This window comes from Carcharodon carcharias, chromosome 10, assembly GCF_017639515.1.
Source record: "Carcharodon carcharias isolate sCarCar2 chromosome 10, sCarCar2.pri, whole genome shotgun sequence".
Lineage (NCBI taxonomy): Eukaryota > Metazoa > Chordata > Chondrichthyes > Lamniformes > Lamnidae > Carcharodon > Carcharodon carcharias.
Genome location: NC_054476.1, coordinates 111,069,315 through 111,086,220, shown reverse-complemented (window position 1 = coordinate 111,086,220; position 16,906 = coordinate 111,069,315).

Here is a 16,906-nt window from a genome sequence, read left to right as displayed (position 1 = left end):
GTGCTGGGATTTTCACAATTTAAAGCAATGAGAGGAGTGCCGGGATTTTCACAGTTTAAAACAGGGAGAGGAGTGCGGGGATTTTCACTATTTAAAGCAATGAGAGGAGTGCCGGGATTTTCACATTTTAAAACAGGGAGAGGATGGCTGCAATTTTCACAGTTTAAAACAATGAGGGTAGCACAGGGATTTTCACAGTTTAAAACAGGGAGAGGAGAGCCTGGATTCTCATAGTTTAAAACAGCGAGAGGAGAACCAGGATTTTCAGAGTTAACACAGCGAGAGAGGGAGCCGCGATTTTCACAGATTCGAACAGTGAGCGGAGAGCCGGGATTTTCACAGTTTCAAACAGTGAGAGGAAAGCCAGGATTTTCACAGTTTAAAACAGCGAGAGAAGAGCCGGGATTTTCACAGTTTAAAACAGTGAGGGGAGAACCAGGATTTTCAGAGTTTAACACAGCGAGAGAGGGTGCCGGGATTTTCACACATTAGAACCGTAAGGGGAGAGCCGGGATTTTCACAGTTTCAAACAGTGAGACGAGAGCCGGGATTTTCACAGTTTAAACAGCGAGAAGCGAGCCGGGATTTTCACAGTTTAAACAGCGAGAGGCGAGCCGGGATTTTCACATTATAAAACAGCGAGGAGAATGCCGGGAATTTCACAGTTTAAAACAGTGAGAGTAGAGCTGGGATTTTCACATTTTAAAACAGCGAGGGGAGTGCCGGGAATTTCACAGTTTAAAACTGTGAGAGTAGAGCCGGGATTTTCACAGTTTAAAACAGTGAGGGGGGTGCCGGGATTTTCACAGTTTAAAACAGGGTGAGGATGGCTGCAATTTTCACAGTTTAAAACAGCGAGAGGAGTGCCGGGATTTTCACAATTTAAAGCAATGAGAGGAGTGCCGGTATTTTCACAGTTTAAAACAGGGAGAGGATGGCTGCAATTTTCACAGTTTAAAACAATGAGGGTAGCACAGGGATTTTCACAGTTTAAAACAGGGAGAGGAGAGCCTGGATTCTCATAGTTTAAACAGCGAGAGGAGAACCAGGATTTTCAGAGTTTAACACAGTGAGAGAGGGAGCCGGGATTTTCACAGATTAGAACAGTGAGGGGAGAGCCGGGATTTTCACAGTTTAAAACAGCGAGAGGAGAGCCAGGATTTTCACAGTTTAAAACAGCGAGAGAGGGAGCCGGGATTTTCACAATTTGAAACAATGGTAGGAGAGCCAGGATTTTTACAGTTCAAAACAGAGAGAGGAGAGCCTGGATTCTCATAGTTTAAAACAGCGAGAGGAGAACCAGGATTTTCAGAGTTTAACACAGCGAGAGAGGGAGCCGCGATTTTCACAGATTCGAACAGTGAGCGGAGAGCCGGGATTTTCACAGTTTCAAACAGTGAGAGGAAAGCCAGGATTTTCACAGTTTAAAACAGCGAGAGAAGAGCCGGGATTTTCACAGTTTAAAACAGTGAGGGGAGAACCAGGATTTTCAGAGTTTAACACAGCGAGAGAGGGTGCCGGGATTTTCACAGTTTAGAAAAGTGAGGGGAGAGCCGGGATTTTCACAGTTTCAAACACTGAGAGGGGAGCCAGGATTTTCACAGTTTAAAACAATGAGGGGAGAGTCGGGATTTTCACAATTTAAAACAACGAGATGAGAGCCGGGATTTTCACAGTTTAAAACAGCGAGGGGAGAGCTAGGATTTTCACAGTTTCAAACGTATGAGTGGAGAGCTGGGTTTTTCACAGTCTCAAACAGCGAGAAGAGAGCTGGGATTTTCACAATTTAAAACAATGAGAGGAGAGCCGGGATTTTCACAGTTTAAAACAGCGAGGGGAGTGCCGGGATTTCCACAGTTTAAAACAGTGTGAGTAGAGCTGGGATTTTCACAGTTTAAAACAGTGAGGGGAGTGCCGGGATTTTCACAGTTTAAAACAGCGAAGGGAGTGCCGGGATTTTCACAGTTTAAAACAGTTGAGAGGAGAGCTGGGATTTTCACAGTTTCAAACAGCGAGAAGAGAGCCGGGATTTTCACAGTTTAAAACAATGGTAGGAGAGCCGGGATTTTCACAGTTTAAAACAGCGAGAGGAGAGCTGGGATTTTCACAGTTTTTAACAGTGAGAGGAGGGCCCGGACTTCCACAGTTTAAAAAAGTGTGGGTAGAACAGGGATTGTGGCAGTTTAAAATAGCGAGAGGAGAGCTGAAATTTTCACAGTTTCCAACAGTGAGAGGTGAGCTGGGATTTTCACAGTCTCAAACAGCAAGAGAAGAGCCGGGATTTTCATAATTTAAAACAATGAGAGGAAAGCCAGGATTTTCACAGTTTAAAACAGCGAGAGGCGAGCCGGGATTTTCACATTTTAAAACAGCGAGAGAGGGAGCCGGGATTTTCACAATTTAAAACAATGGTAGGAGAGCCAGGATTTTCACAGTTTAAAAGAGCGAGAGGAGAGCCGGGATTTTCACAGTTTAAACAGCGAGAAGCGAGCCGGGATTTCCACAGTTTAAAACAGCGAGAGGAGAGCCGGGATTTTCACAGTTTAAACAGCGAGAAGCGAGCCGGGATTTTCACATTTTAAAACAGCGAGGGGAGTGCCGGGAATTTCACAGTTTAAAACAGTGAGAGTAGAGCCGTGATTTTCACAGTTTAAAACAGTGAGGGGAGTGCCGGGATTTTCACAATTTAAAACAGCGAAGGGAGTGCCGGGATTTTCACAGTTTAAAACAGCTAGAGCAGTGCCGGGATTTTCACAATTTAAAGCAATGAGAGGAGTGCCGGGATTTTCACAGTTTAAAACAATGGTAGGAGAGCCAGGATTTTCACAGTTTAAAACAGCGAGAGGAGTGCCGGGATTTTCACAGTTTAAAACAGCGAAAGGAGTGCCGGGATTTTCACAGTTTAAAACAGCGTGAGGAGTGCCGGGATTCTCACAATTTAAAGCAATGAGAGGAGTGCCGGGATTTTCACAGTTTAAAACAGCGAGAGGAGAGCTGGGATTTTCACAGTTTAAAACAGCGAGAGGATTGCCGGGATTTTCACAATTTAAAGCAATGAGAGGAGTGCCGGGATTTTCACAGTTTAAAACAACGAGAGGATGGCTGCAATTTTCACAGTTTCAAGCAATGAGGGTAGCACAGGGATTTTCACAGTTTAAAACAGGGAGAGGAGAGCCTGGATTCTCATAGTTTAAAACAGCGAGAGGAAAACCAGGATTTTCAGAGTTTAACACAGCGAGAGAGGGAGCCGCGATTTTCACAGATTAGAACAGTGAGCGGAGTGCCGGGATTTTCACAGTTTCAAACAGGGAGAGGATGGCTGCAATTTTCACAGTTTAAAACAGCGAGAGAAGAGCCGGGATTTTCACAGTTTAAAACAGTGAGGGGAGAACCAGGATTTTCAGAGTTTAACACAGCGAGAGAGGGTGCCGGGATTTTCACACATTACAACAGTAAGGGGAGAGCCGGGATTTTCACAGTTTCAAACAGTGAGACGAGAGCCGGGATTTTCACAGTTTAAACAGCGAGAAGCGAGCCGGGATTTTCACAGTTTAAAACAGCGAGGGGAGTGCCGGGATTTCCACAGTTTAAAACAGTGTGAGTAGAGCTGGGATTTTCACAGTTTAAAACAGTGAGGGGAGTGCCAGGATTTTCACAGTTTAAAACAGCGAAGGGAATGCCGGGATTTTCACAGTTTAAAACAGTTGAGAGGAGAGCTGGGATTTTCACAGTCTCAAACAGCGAGAAGAGAGCCGGGATTTTCACAATTTAAAACAATGGTAGGAGAGCCGGGATTTTCACAGTTTAAAACAGCGAGAGGAGAGCTGGGATTTTCACAGTTTTTAACAGTGAGAGGAGGGCCCGGACTTCCACAGTTTAAAAAAGTGTGGGTAGAACAGGGATTGTGGCAGTTTAAAATAGCGAGAGGAGAGCTGGAATTTTCACAGTTTCCAACAGTGAGAGGTGAGCTGGGATTTTCACAGTCTCAAACAGCAAGAGAAGAGCCGGGATTTTCATAATTTAAAACAATGAGAGGAAAGCCTGGATGTTCACAGTTTAAAACAGCGAGAGGCGAGCCGGGATTTTCACATTTTAAAACAGCGAGAGAGGGAGCCGGGATTTTCACAATTTAAAACAATGGTAGGAGAGCCAGGATTTTCACAGTTTAAAACAGCGAGAGGAGAGCCGGGATTTTCACAGTTTAAACAGCGAGAAGCGAGCCGGGATTTCCACAGTTTAAAACAGCGAGAGGAGAGCCGGGATTTTCACAGTTTAAACAGCGAGAAGCGAGCCGGGATTTTCACATTTTAAAACAGCGAGCGGAGTGCCGGGAATTTCACAGTTTAAAACAGTGAGAGTAGAGCCGGGATTTTCACAGTTTAAAACAGTGAGGGGAGTGCCGCGATTTTCACAGTTTAAAACAGGGAGAGGATGGCTGCAATTTTCACAGAATAAAACAGCAAGAGGAGTGCCGGGATTTTCACAATTTAAAGCAATGAGAGGAGTGCCGGGATTTTCACAGTTGAAAACAGGGAGAGGATGGCTGCAATTTTCACAGTTTAAAACAATGAGGGTAGCACAGGGATTTTCACAGTTTAAAACAGGGAGAGGAGAGCCTGGATTCTCATAGTTTAAAACAGCGAGAGGAGAACCAGGATTTTCAGAGTTTAACACAGCGAGAGAGGGAGCCGCGATTTTCACAGATTCGAACAGTGAGCGGAGAGCCGGGATTTTCACAGTTTCAAACAGTGAGAGGAAAGCCAGGATTTTCACAGTTTAAAACAGCGAGAGAAGAGCCGGGATTTTCACAGTTTAAAACAGTGAGGGGAGAACCAGGATTTTCAGAGTTTAACACAGCGAGAGAGGGTGCCGGGATTTTCACACATTAGAACAGTAAGGGGAGAGCCGGGATTTTCACAGTTTCAAACAGTGAGACGAGAGCTGGGATTTTCACAGTTTAAACAGCGAGAAGCGAGCCGGGATTTTCACAGTTTAAAACAGCGAGCGGAGTGCCGGGATTTCCACAGTTTAAAACATTGTGAGTAGAGCTGGGATTTTCACAGTTTAAAACAGTGAGGGGAGTGCCAGGATTTTCACAGTTTAAAACAGCGAAGGGAATGCCGGGATTTTCACAGTTTAAAACAGTTGAGAGGAGAGCTGGGATTTTCACAGTCTCAAACAGCGAGAAGAGAGCCGGGATTTTCACAATTTAAAACAATGGTAGGAGAGCCGGGATTTTCACAGTTTAAAACAGCGAGAGGAGAGCTGGGATTTTCACAGTTTTTAACAGTGAGAGGAGGGCCCGGACTTCCACAGTTTAAAAAAGTGTGGGTAGAACAGGGATTGTGGCAGTTTAAAATAGCGAGAGGAGAGCTGGAATTTTCACAGTTTCCAACAGTGAGAGGTGAGCTGGGATTTTCACAGTCTCAAACAGCAAGAGAAGAGCCGGGATTTTCATAATTTAAAACAATGAGAGGAAAGCCGGGATGTTCACAGTTTAAAACAGCGAGAGGCGAGCCGGGATTTTCACATTTTAAAACAGCGAGAGAGGGAGCCGGGATTTTCACAATTTAAAACAATGGTAGGAGAGCCAGGATTTTCACAGTTTAAAACAGCGAGAGGAGAGCCGGGATTTTCACAGTTTAAACAGCGAGAAGCGAGCCGGGATTTCCACAGTTTAAAACAGCGAGAGGAGAGCCGGGATTTTCACAGTTTAAACAGCGAGAAGCGAGCCGGGATTTTCACAGTTTAAAACAGCGAGCGGAGTGCCGGGAATTTCACAGTTTAAAACAGCGAGAGGAGAGCCGGGATTTTCACAGTTTAAAACAGCGAGCGGAGTGCCGGGAATTTCACAGTTTAAAACAGCGAGAGGAGAGCCGGGATTTTCACAGTTTAAAACAGCGAGAGGCGAGCCGGGATTTTCACATTTTAAAACAGCGAGAGAGGGAGCCGGGATTTTCACAATTTAAAACAATGGTAGGAGAGCCAGGATTTTCACAGTTTAAAAGAGCGAGAGGAGAGCCGGGATTTTCACAGTTTAAACAGCGAGAAGCGAGCCGGGATTTCCACAGTTTAAAACAGCGAGAGGAGAGCCGGGATTTTCACAGTTTAAACAGCGAGAAGCGAGCCGGGATTTTCACATTTTAAAACAGCGAGGGGAGTGCCGGGAATTTCACAGTTTAAAACAGTGAGAGTAGAGCCGTGATTTTCACAGTTTAAAACAGTGAGGGGAGTGCCGGGATTTTCACAGTTTAAAACAGCGAAGGGAGTGCCGGGATTTTCACAGTTTAAAACAGCTAGAGCAGTGCCGGGATTTTCACAATTTAAAGCAATGAGAGGAGTGCCGGGATTTTCACAGTTTAAAACAATGGTAGGAGAGCCAGGATTTTCACAGTTTAAAACAGCGAGAGGAGTGCCGGGATTTTCACAGTTTAAAACAGCGAGAGGAGTGCCGGGATTTTCACAGTTTAAAACAGCGAGAGGAGTGCCGGGATTTTCACAATTTAAAGCAATGAGAGGAGTGCGGGGATTTTCACAGTTTAAAACAGTGAGAGGATGGCTGCAATTTTCACAGTTTCAAACAATGAGGGTAGCACAGGGATTTTCACAGTTTAATACAGGGAGAGGAGAGCCTGGATTCTCATAGTTTAAAACAGCGAGAGGAGAACCAGGATTTTCAGAGTTTAACACAGCGAGAGAGGGAGCCGCGATTTTCACAGATTCGAACAGTGAGCGGAGAGCCGGGATTTTCACAGTTTCAAACAGTGAGAGGAAAGCCAGGATTTTCACAGTTTAAAACAGCGAGAGAAGAGCCGGGATTTTCACAGTTTAAAACAGTGAGGGGAGAACCAGGATTTTCAGAGTTTAACACAGCGAGAGAGGGTGCCGGGATTTTCACACATTAGAACAGTAAGGGGAGAGCCGGGATTTTCACAGTTTCAAACAGTGAGACGAGAGCCGGGATTTTCACAGTTTAAACAGCGAGAAGCGAGCCGGGATTTTCACAGTTTAAAACAGCGAGAGGAGAGCCGGGATTTTCACAGTTTAAACAGCGAGAAGCGAGCCGGGATTTTCACATTTTAAAACAGCGAGAGGAGTGCCGGGATTTTCACAATTTAAAACAATGAGAGGAGTGCCGGGATTTTCACAGTTTAAAACTGGGAGAGGATAGCTGCAATTTTCTCAGTTTAAAACAATGAGGGTAGAACAGGGATTTTCACAGTTTAAAACAGGGAGAGGAGAGCCTGGATTCTCATAGTTTAAACGGCGAGAGGAGAACCAGGATTTTCAGAGTTTAACACAGCGAGAGAGGGTGCCGGGATTTTCACACATTAGAACAGTAAGGGGAGAGCCGGGATTTTCACAGTTTCAAACAGTGAGACGAAAGCCGGGATTTTCACAGTTTAAACAGCGAGAAGCGAGCCGGGATTTTCAAAGTTTAAAACAGCGAGGGGAGTGCCTTGATTTTCACAGTTTAAAACAGTGAGACGAAAGCCGGATTTTCACCCTTTAAAACAGTGAGGTGAGTGCCGGGATTTTCACAGTTTAAAACAGCGAAGGGAGTGCTGGGAATTTCACAGTTTAAAACAGTTGGGAGGAGAGCTGGGATTTTCACAGTCTCAAACAGCGAGAAGAGAGCCGGGATTTTCACAATTTAAAACAATGGTAGGAGAGCTGGGATTTTCACAGTTTAAAACAGCGAGAGGAGAGCTGGGATTTTCACAATTTAAAACAATGGTAGGAGAGCGGGAATTTTCACTGTTTCAAACAGTGAGAGGCGAGCCGGTATTTTCACAGTTTTTAACAGTGAGAGGACGGCCCGGACTTCCACAGTTTAAAAAAGTGTGGGTAGAACAGGGATTGTGGCAGTTTAAAATAGCGAGAGGAGAGCTGGAATTTTCACAGTTTCCAACAGTGAGAGGTGTGCTGGGATTTTCACAGTCTCAAACAGCAAGAGAAGAGCTGGGATTTTCATAATTTAATACAATGAGAGGAAAGCCGGGATTTTCACAGTTTAAAACAGCGAGAGGCGAGCCGGGATTTTCACATTATAAAACAGCGAGGAGAGTGCCGGGAATTTCACAGTTTAAAACAGTGAGAGTAGAGCTGGGATTTTCACAGTTTAAAACAGTGAGGGGAGTGCCGGGATTTTCACAGTTTAAAACAGCGAAGGTAGTGCCGGGATTTTCACAGTTTAAAACAGCAAGAGGGGTGCTGGGATTTTCACAATTTAAAGCAATGAGAGGAGTGCCGGGATTTTCACAGTTTAAAACAGGGAGAGGAGTGCGGGGATTTTCACTATTTAAAGCAATGAGAGGAGTGCCGGGATTTTCACATTTTAAAACAGGGAGAGGATGGCTGCAATTTTCACAGTTTAAAACAATGAGGGTAGCACAGGGATTTTCACAGTTTAAAACAGGGAGAGGAGAGCCTGGATTCTCATAGTTTAAAACAGCGAGAGGAGAACCAGGATTTTCAGAGTTAACACAGCGAGAGAGGGAGCCGCGATTTTCACAGATTCGAACAGTGAGCGGAGAGCCGGGATTTTCACAGTTTCAAACAGTGAGAGGAAAGCCAGGATTTTCACAGTTTAAAACAGCGAGAGAAGAGCCGGGATTTTCACAGTTTAAAACAGTGAGGGGAGAACCAGGATTTTCAGAGTTTAACACAGCGAGAGAGGGTGCCGGGATTTTCACACATTAGAACCGTAAGGGGAGAGCCGGGATTTTCACAGTTTCAAACAGTGAGACGAGAGCCGGGATTTTCACAGTTTAAACAGCGAGAAGCGAGCCGGGATTTTCACAGTTTAAACAGCGAGAGGCGAGCCGGGATTTTCACATTATAAAACAGCGAGGAGAGTGCCGGGAATTTCACAGTTTAAAACAGTGAGAGTAGAGCTGGGATTTTCACATTTTAAAACAGCGAGGGGAGTGCCGGGAATTTCACAGTTTAAAACTGTGAGAGTAGAGCCGGGATTTTCACAGTTTAAAACAGTGAGGGGGGTGCCGGGATTTTCACAGTTTAAAACAGGGTGAGGATGGCTGCAATTTTCACAGTTTAAAACAGCGAGAGGAGTGCCGGGATTTTCACAATTTAAAGCAATGAGAGGAGTGCCGGTATTTTCACAGTTTAAAACAGGGAGAGGATGGCTGCAATTTTCACAGTTTAAAACAATGAGGGTAGCACAGGGATTTTCACAGTTTAAAACAGGGAGAGGAGAGCCTGGATTCTCATAGTTTAAACAGCGAGAGGAGAACCAGGATTTTCAGAGTTTAACACAGTGAGAGAGGGAGCCGGGATTTTCACAGATTAGAACAGTGAGGGGAGAGCCGGGATTTTCACAGTTTAAAACAGCGAGAGGAGAGCCAGGATTTTCACAGTTTAAAACAGCGAGAGAGGGAGCCGGGATTTTCACAATTTGAAACAATGGTAGGAGAGCCAGGATTTTTACAGTTCAAAACAGAGAGAGGAGAGCCTGGATTCTCATAGTTTAAAACAGCGAGAGGAGAACCAGGATTTTCAGAGTTTAACACAGCGAGAGAGGGAGCCGCGATTTTCACAGATTCGAACAGTGAGCGGAGAGCCGGGATTTTCACAGTTTCAAACAGTGAGAGGAAAGCCAGGATTTTCACAGTTTAAAACAGCGAGAGAAGAGCCGGGATTTTCACAGTTTAAAACAGTGAGGGGAGAACCAGGATTTTCAGAGTTTAACACAGCGAGAGAGGGTGCCGGGATTTTCACAGTTTAGAAAAGTGAGGGGAGAGCCGGGATTTTCACAGTTTCAAACACTGAGAGGGGAGCCAGGATTTTCACAGTTTAAAACAATGAGGGGAGAGTCGGGATTTTCACAATTTAAAACAACGAGATGAGAGCCGGGATTTTCACAGTTTAAAACAGCGAGGGGAGAGCTAGGATTTTCACAGTTTCAAACGTATGAGTGGAGAGCTGGGTTTTTCACAGTCTCAAACAGCGAGAAGAGAGCTGGGATTTTCACAATTTAAAACAATGAGAGGAGAGCCGGGATTTTCACAGTTTAAAACAGCGAGGGGAGTGCCGGGATTTCCACAGTTTAAAACAGTGTGAGTAGAGCTGGGATTTTCACAGTTTAAAACAGTGAGGGGAGTGCCGGGATTTTCACAGTTTAAAACAGCGAAGGGAGTGCCGGGATTTTCACAGTTTAAAACAGTTGAGAGGAGAGCTGGGATTTTCACAGTTTCAAACAGCGAGAAGAGAGCCGGGATTTTCAGTTTAAAACAATGGTAGGAGAGCCGGGATTTTCACAGTTTAAAACAGCGAGAGGAGAGCTGGGATTTTCACAGTTTTTAACAGTGAGAGGAGGGCCCGGACTTCCACAGTTTAAAAAAGTGTGGGTAGAACAGGGATTGTGGCAGTTTAAAATAGCGAGAGGAGAGCTGAAATTTTCACAGTTTCCAACAGTGAGAGGTGAGCTGGGATTTTCACAGTCTCAAACAGCAAGAGAAGAGCCGGGATTTTCATAATTTAAAACAATGAGAGGAAAGCCAGGATTTTCACAGTTTAAAACAGCGAGAGGCGAGCCGGGATTTTCACATTTTAAAACAGCGAGAGAGGGAGCCGGGATTTTCACAATTTAAAACAATGGTAGGAGAGCCAGGATTTTCACAGTTTAAAACAGCGAGAGGAGAGCCGGGATTTTCACAGTTTAAACAGCGAGAAGCGAGCCGGGATTTCCACAGTTTAAAACAGCGAGAGGAGAGCCGGGATTTTCACAGTTTAAACAGCGAGAAGCGAGCCGGGATTTTCACATTTTAAAACAGCGAGGGGAGTGCCGGGAATTTCACAGTTTAAAACAGTGAGAGTAGAGCCGTGATTTTCACAGTTTAAAACAGTGAGGGGAGTGCCGGGATTTTCACAGTTTAAAACAGCGAAGGGAGTGCCGGGATTTTCACAGTTTAAAACAGCTAGAGCAGTGCCGGGATTTTCACAATTTAAAGCAATGAGAGGAGTGCCGGGATTTTCACAGTTTAAAACAATGGTAGGAGAGCCAGGATTTTCACAGTTTAAAACAGCGAGAGGAGTGCCGGGATTTTCACAGTTTAAAACAGCGAAAGGAGTGCCGGGATTTTCACAGTTTAAAACAGCGTGAGGAGTGCCGGGATTCTCACAATTTAAAGCAATGAGAGGAGTGCCGGGATTTTCACAGTTTAAAACAGCGAGAGGAGAGCTGGGATTTTCACAGTTTAAAACAGCGAGAGGATTGCCGGGATTTTCACAATTTAAAGCAATGAGAGGAGTGCCGGGATTTTCACAGTTTAAAACAACGAGAGGATGGCTGCAATTTTCACAGTTTCAAGCAATGAGGGTAGCACAGGGATTTTCACAGTTTAAAACAGGGAGAGGAGAGCCTGGATTCTCATAGTTTAAAACAGCGAGAGGAAAACCAGGATTTTCAGAGTTTAACACAGCGAGAGAGGGAGCCGCGATTTTCACAGATTAGAACAGTGAGCGGAGTGCCGGGATTTTCACAGTTTCAAACAGGGAGAGGATGGCTGCAATTTTCACAGTTTAAAACAGCGAGAGAAGAGCCGGGATTTTCACAGTTTAAAACAGTGAGGGGAGAACCAGGATTTTCAGAGTTTAACACAGCGAGAGAGGGTGCCGGGATTTTCACACATTACAACAGTAAGGGGAGAGCCGGGATTTTCACAGTTTCAAACAGTGAGACGAGAGCCGGGATTTTCATAGTTTAAACAGCGAGAAGCGAGCCGGGATTTTCACAGTTTAAAACAGCGAGGGGAGTGCCGGGATTTCCACAGTTTAAAACAGTGTGAGTAGAGCTGGGATTTTCACAGTTTAAAACAGTGAGGGGAGTGCCAGGATTTTCACAGTTTAAAACAGCGAAGGGAATGCCGGGATTTTCACAGTTTAAAACAGTTGAGAGGAGAGCTGGGATTTTCACAGTCTCAAACAGCGAGAAGAGAGCCGGGATTTTCACAATTTAAAACAATGGTAGGAGAGCCGGGATTTTCACAGTTTAAAACAGCGAGAGGAGAGCTGGGATTTTCACAGTTTTTAACAGTGAGAGGAGGGCCCGGACTTCCACAGTTTAAAAAAGTGTGGGTAGAACAGGGATTGTGGCAGTTTAAAATAGCGAGAGGAGAGCTGGAATTTTCACAGTTTCCAACAGTGAGAGGTGAGCTGGGATTTTCACAGTCTCAAACAGCAAGAGAAGAGCCGGGATTTTCATAATTTAAAACAATGAGAGGAAAGCCGGGATGTTCACAGTTTAAAACAGCGAGAGGCGAGCCGGGATTTTCACATTTTAAAACAGCGAGAGAGGGAGCCGGGATTTTCACAATTTAAAACAATGGTAGGAGAGCCAGGATTTTCACAGTTTAAAACAGCGAGAGGAGAGCCGGGATTTTCACAGTTTAAACAGCGAGAAGCGAGCCGGGATTTCCACAGTTTAAAACAGCGAGAGGAGAGCCGGGATTTTCACAGTTTAAACAGCGAGAAGCGAGCCGGGATTTTCACATTTTAAAACAGCGAGCGGAGTGCCGGGAATTTCACAGTTTAAAACAGTGAGAGTAGAGCCGGGATTTTCACAGTTTAAAACAGTGAGGGGAGTGCCGCGATTTTCACAGTTTAAAACAGGGAGAGGATGGCTGCAATTTTCACAGAATAAAACAGCAAGAGGAGTGCCGGGATTTTCACAATTTAAAGCAATGAGAGGAGTGCCGGGATTTTCACAGTTGAAAACAGGGAGAGGATGGCTGCAATTTTCACAGTTTAAAACAATGAGGGTAGCACAGGGATTTTCACAGTTTAAAACAGGGAGAGGAGAGCCTGGATTCTCATAGTTTAAAACAGCGAGAGGAGAACCAGGATTTTCAGAGTTTAACACAGCGAGAGAGGGAGCCGCGATTTTCACAGATTCGAACAGTGAGCGGAGAGCCGGGATTTTCACAGTTTCAAACAGTGAGAGGAAAGCCAGGATTTTCACAGTTTAAAACAGCGAGAGAAGAGCCGGGATTTTCACAGTTTAAAACAGTGAGGGGAGAACCAGGATTTTCAGAGTTTAACACAGCGAGAGAGGGTGCCGGGATTTTCACACATTAGAACAGTAAGGGGAGAGCCGGGATTTTCACAGTTTCAAACAGTGAGACGAGAGCTGGGATTTTCACAGTTTAAACAGCGAGAAGCGAGCCGGGATTTTCACAGTTTAAAACAGCGAGCGGAGTGCCGGGATTTCCACAGTTTAAAACATTGTGAGTAGAGCTGGGATTTTCACAGTTTAAAACAGTGAGGGGAGTGCCAGGATTTTCACAGTTTAAAACAGCGAAGGGAATGCCGGGATTTTCACAGTTTAAAACAGTTGAGAGGAGAGCTGGGATTTTCACAGTCTCAAACAGCGAGAAGAGAGCCGGGATTTTCACAATTTAAAACAATGGTAGGAGAGCCGGGATTTTCACAGTTTAAAACAGCGAGAGGAGAGCTGGGATTTTCACAGTTTTTAACAGTGAGAGGAGGGCCCGGACTTCCACAGTTTAAAAAAGTGTGGGTAGAACAGGGATTGTGGCAGTTTAAAATAGCGAGAGGAGAGCTGGAATTTTCACAGTTTCCAACAGTGAGAGGTGAGCTGGGATTTTCACAGTCTCAAACAGCAAGAGAAGAGCCGGGATTTTCATAATTTAAAACAATGAGAGGAAAGCCGGGATGTTCACAGTTTAAAACAGCGAGAGGCGAGCCGGGATTTTCACATTTTAAAACAGCGAGAGAGGGAGCCGGGATTTTCACAATTTAAAACAATGGTAGGAGAGCCAGGATTTTCACAGTTTAAAACAGCGAGAGGAGAGCCGGGATTTTCACAGTTTAAACAGCGAGAAGCGAGCCGGGATTTCCACAGTTTAAAACAGCGAGAGGAGAGCCGGGATTTTCACAGTTTAAACAGCGAGAAGCGAGCCGGGATTTTCACATTTTAAAACAGCGAGCGGAGTGCCGGGAATTTCACAGTTTAAAACAGTGAGAGTAGAGCCGGGATTTTCACAGTTTAAAACAGCGAGAGGCGAGCCGGGATTTTCACATTTTAAAACAGCGAGAGAGGGAGCCGGGATTTTCACAATTTAAAACAATGGTAGGAGAGCCAGGATTTTCACAGTTTAAAAGAGCGAGAGGAGAGCCGGGATTTTCACAGTTTAAACAGCGAGAAGCGAGCCGGGATTTCCACAGTTTAAAACAGCGAGAGGAGAGCCGGGATTTTCACAGTTTAAACAGCGAGAAGCGAGCCGGGATTTTCACATTTTAAAACAGCGAGGGGAGTGCCGGGAATTTCACAGTTTAAAACAGTGAGAGTAGAGCCGTGATTTTCACAGTTTAAAACAGTGAGGGGAGTGCCGGGATTTTCACAGTTTAAAACAGCGAAGGGAGTGCCGGGATTTTCACAGTTTAAAACAGCTAGAGCAGTGCCGGGATTTTCACAATTTAAAGCAATGAGAGGAGTGCCGGGATTTTCACAGTTTAAAACAATGGTAGGAGAGCCAGGATTTTCACAGTTTAAAACAGCGAGAGGAGTGCCGGGATTTTCACAGTTTAAAACAGCGAAGGGAGTGCCGGGATTTTCACAGTTTAAAACAGCGCGAGGAGTGCCGGGATTTTCACAATTTAAAGCAATGAGAGGAGTGCGGGGATTTTCACAGTTTAAAACAATGAGAGGATGACTGCAATTTTCACAGTTTCAAACAATGAGGGTAGCACAGGGATTTTCACAGTTTAATACAGGGAGAGGAGAGCCTGGATTCTCATAGTTTAAAACAGCGAGAGGAGAACCAGGATTTTCAGAGTTTAACACAGCGAGAGAGGGAGCCGCGATTTTCACAGATTCGAACAGTGAGCGGAGAGCCGGGATTTTCACAGTTTCAAACAGTGAGAGGAAAGCCAGGATTTTCACAGTTTAAAACAGCGAGAGAAGAGCCGGGATTTTCACAGTTTAAAACAGTAAGGGGAGAACCAGGATTTTCAGAGTTTAACACAGCGAGAGAGGGTGCCGGGATTTTCACACATTAGAACAGTAAGGGGAGAGCCGGGATTTTCACAGTTTCAAACAGTGAGACGAGAGCCGGGATTTTCACAGTTTAAACAGCGAGAAGCGAGCCGGGATTTTCACAGTTTAAAACAGCGAGAGGAGAGCCGGGATTTTCACAGTTTAAACAGCGAGAAGCGAGCCGGGATTTTCACATTTTAAAACAGCGAGAGGAGTGCCGGGATTTTCACAATTTAAAACAATGAGAGGAGTGCCGGGATTTTCACAGTTTAAAACTGGGAGAGGATAGCTGCAATTTTCTCAGTTTAAAACAATGAGGGTAGAACAGGGATTTTCACAGTTTAAAACAGGGAGAGGAGAGCCTGGATTCTCATAGTTTAAACGGCGAGAGGAGAACCAGGATTTTCAGAGTTTAACACAGCGAGAGAGGGTGCCGGGATTTTCACACATTAGAACAGTAAGGGGAGAGCCGGGATTTTCACAGTTTCAAACAGTGAGACGAAAGCCGGGATTTTCACAGTTTAAACAGCGAGAAGCGAGCCGGGATTTTCAAAGTTTAAAACAGCGAGGGGAGTGCCTTGATTTTCACAGTTTAAAACAGTGAGACGAAAGCCGGGATTTTCACCCTTTAAAACAGTGAGGTGAGTGCCGGGATTTTCACAGTTTAAAACAGCGAAGGGAGTGCTGGGAATTTCACAGTTTAAAACAGTTGGGAGGAGAGCTGGGATTTTCACAGTCTCAAACAGCGAGAAGAGAGCCGGGATTTTCACAATTTAAAACAATGGTAGGAGAGCCAGGATTTTCACAGTTCAAAACAGGGAGAGGAGGGCCTGGATTCTCATAGTTAAAAACAGCGAGAGGAGAACCAGGATTTTCAGAGTTTAACACAGCGAGAGATGGAGCCGCGATTTTCACAGATTCGAACAGTGAGCGGAGAGCCAGGATTTTCACAGTTTCAAACAGTGAGAGGAAAGCCAGGATTTTCACAGTTTAAAACAGCGAGAGAAGAGCCGGGATTTTCACAGTTTAAAACAGTGAGGGGAGAACCAGGATTTTCAGAGTTTAACACAGCGAGAGAGGGTGCCGGGATTTTCACACATTACAACAGTAAGGGGAGAGCCGGGATTTTCACAGTTTCAAACAGTGAGACGAGAACCGGGATTTTCACAGTTTAAACAGCGAGAAGCGAGCCGGGATTTTAGCAGTTTAAAACAGCGAGAGGAGAGCCGGGATTTTCACAGTTTAAACAGCGAGAAGCGAGCCGGGAATTTCACAGTTTAAAACAGTGAGAGTAGAGCCGGGATTTTCACAGTTTAAAACAGCGAGAGGAGTGCCGGGATTTTCACAATTTAAAGCAACGAGAGGAGTGCCGGGATTTTCACAGTTTAAAACAGGGAGAGGGTGGCTGCAATTTTCACAGTTTAAAACAGCGAGAGGAGTGCCGGGATTTTCACAATTTAAAGCAATGAGAGGAGTGCCAGGATTTTCACAGTTTCAAACAGGGAGAGGATGGCTGCAATTTTCACAGTTTAAAACAATGAGGGTAGCACAGTGATTTTCACAGTTTAAAACAGGGAGAGGAGAGCCTGGATTCTCATAGTTTAAAACAGCGAGAGGAGAACCAGCATTTTCAGAGTTTAACACAGCGAGAGAGGGAGCCGCGATTTTCACAGATTCGAAGAGTGAGCGGAGAGCCGGGATTTTCACATTTTCAAACAGTGAGAGGAAAGCCAGGATTTTCACAGTTTAAAACAGCGAGAGAAGAGCCGGGATTTTCACAGTTTAAAACAGTGAGGGGAGAACCAGGATTTTCAGAGTTTAAAACAGCGAGAGAGGGTGCCGGGATTTTCACAGATTAGAACAGTAAGGGGACAGCCGGGATTTTCA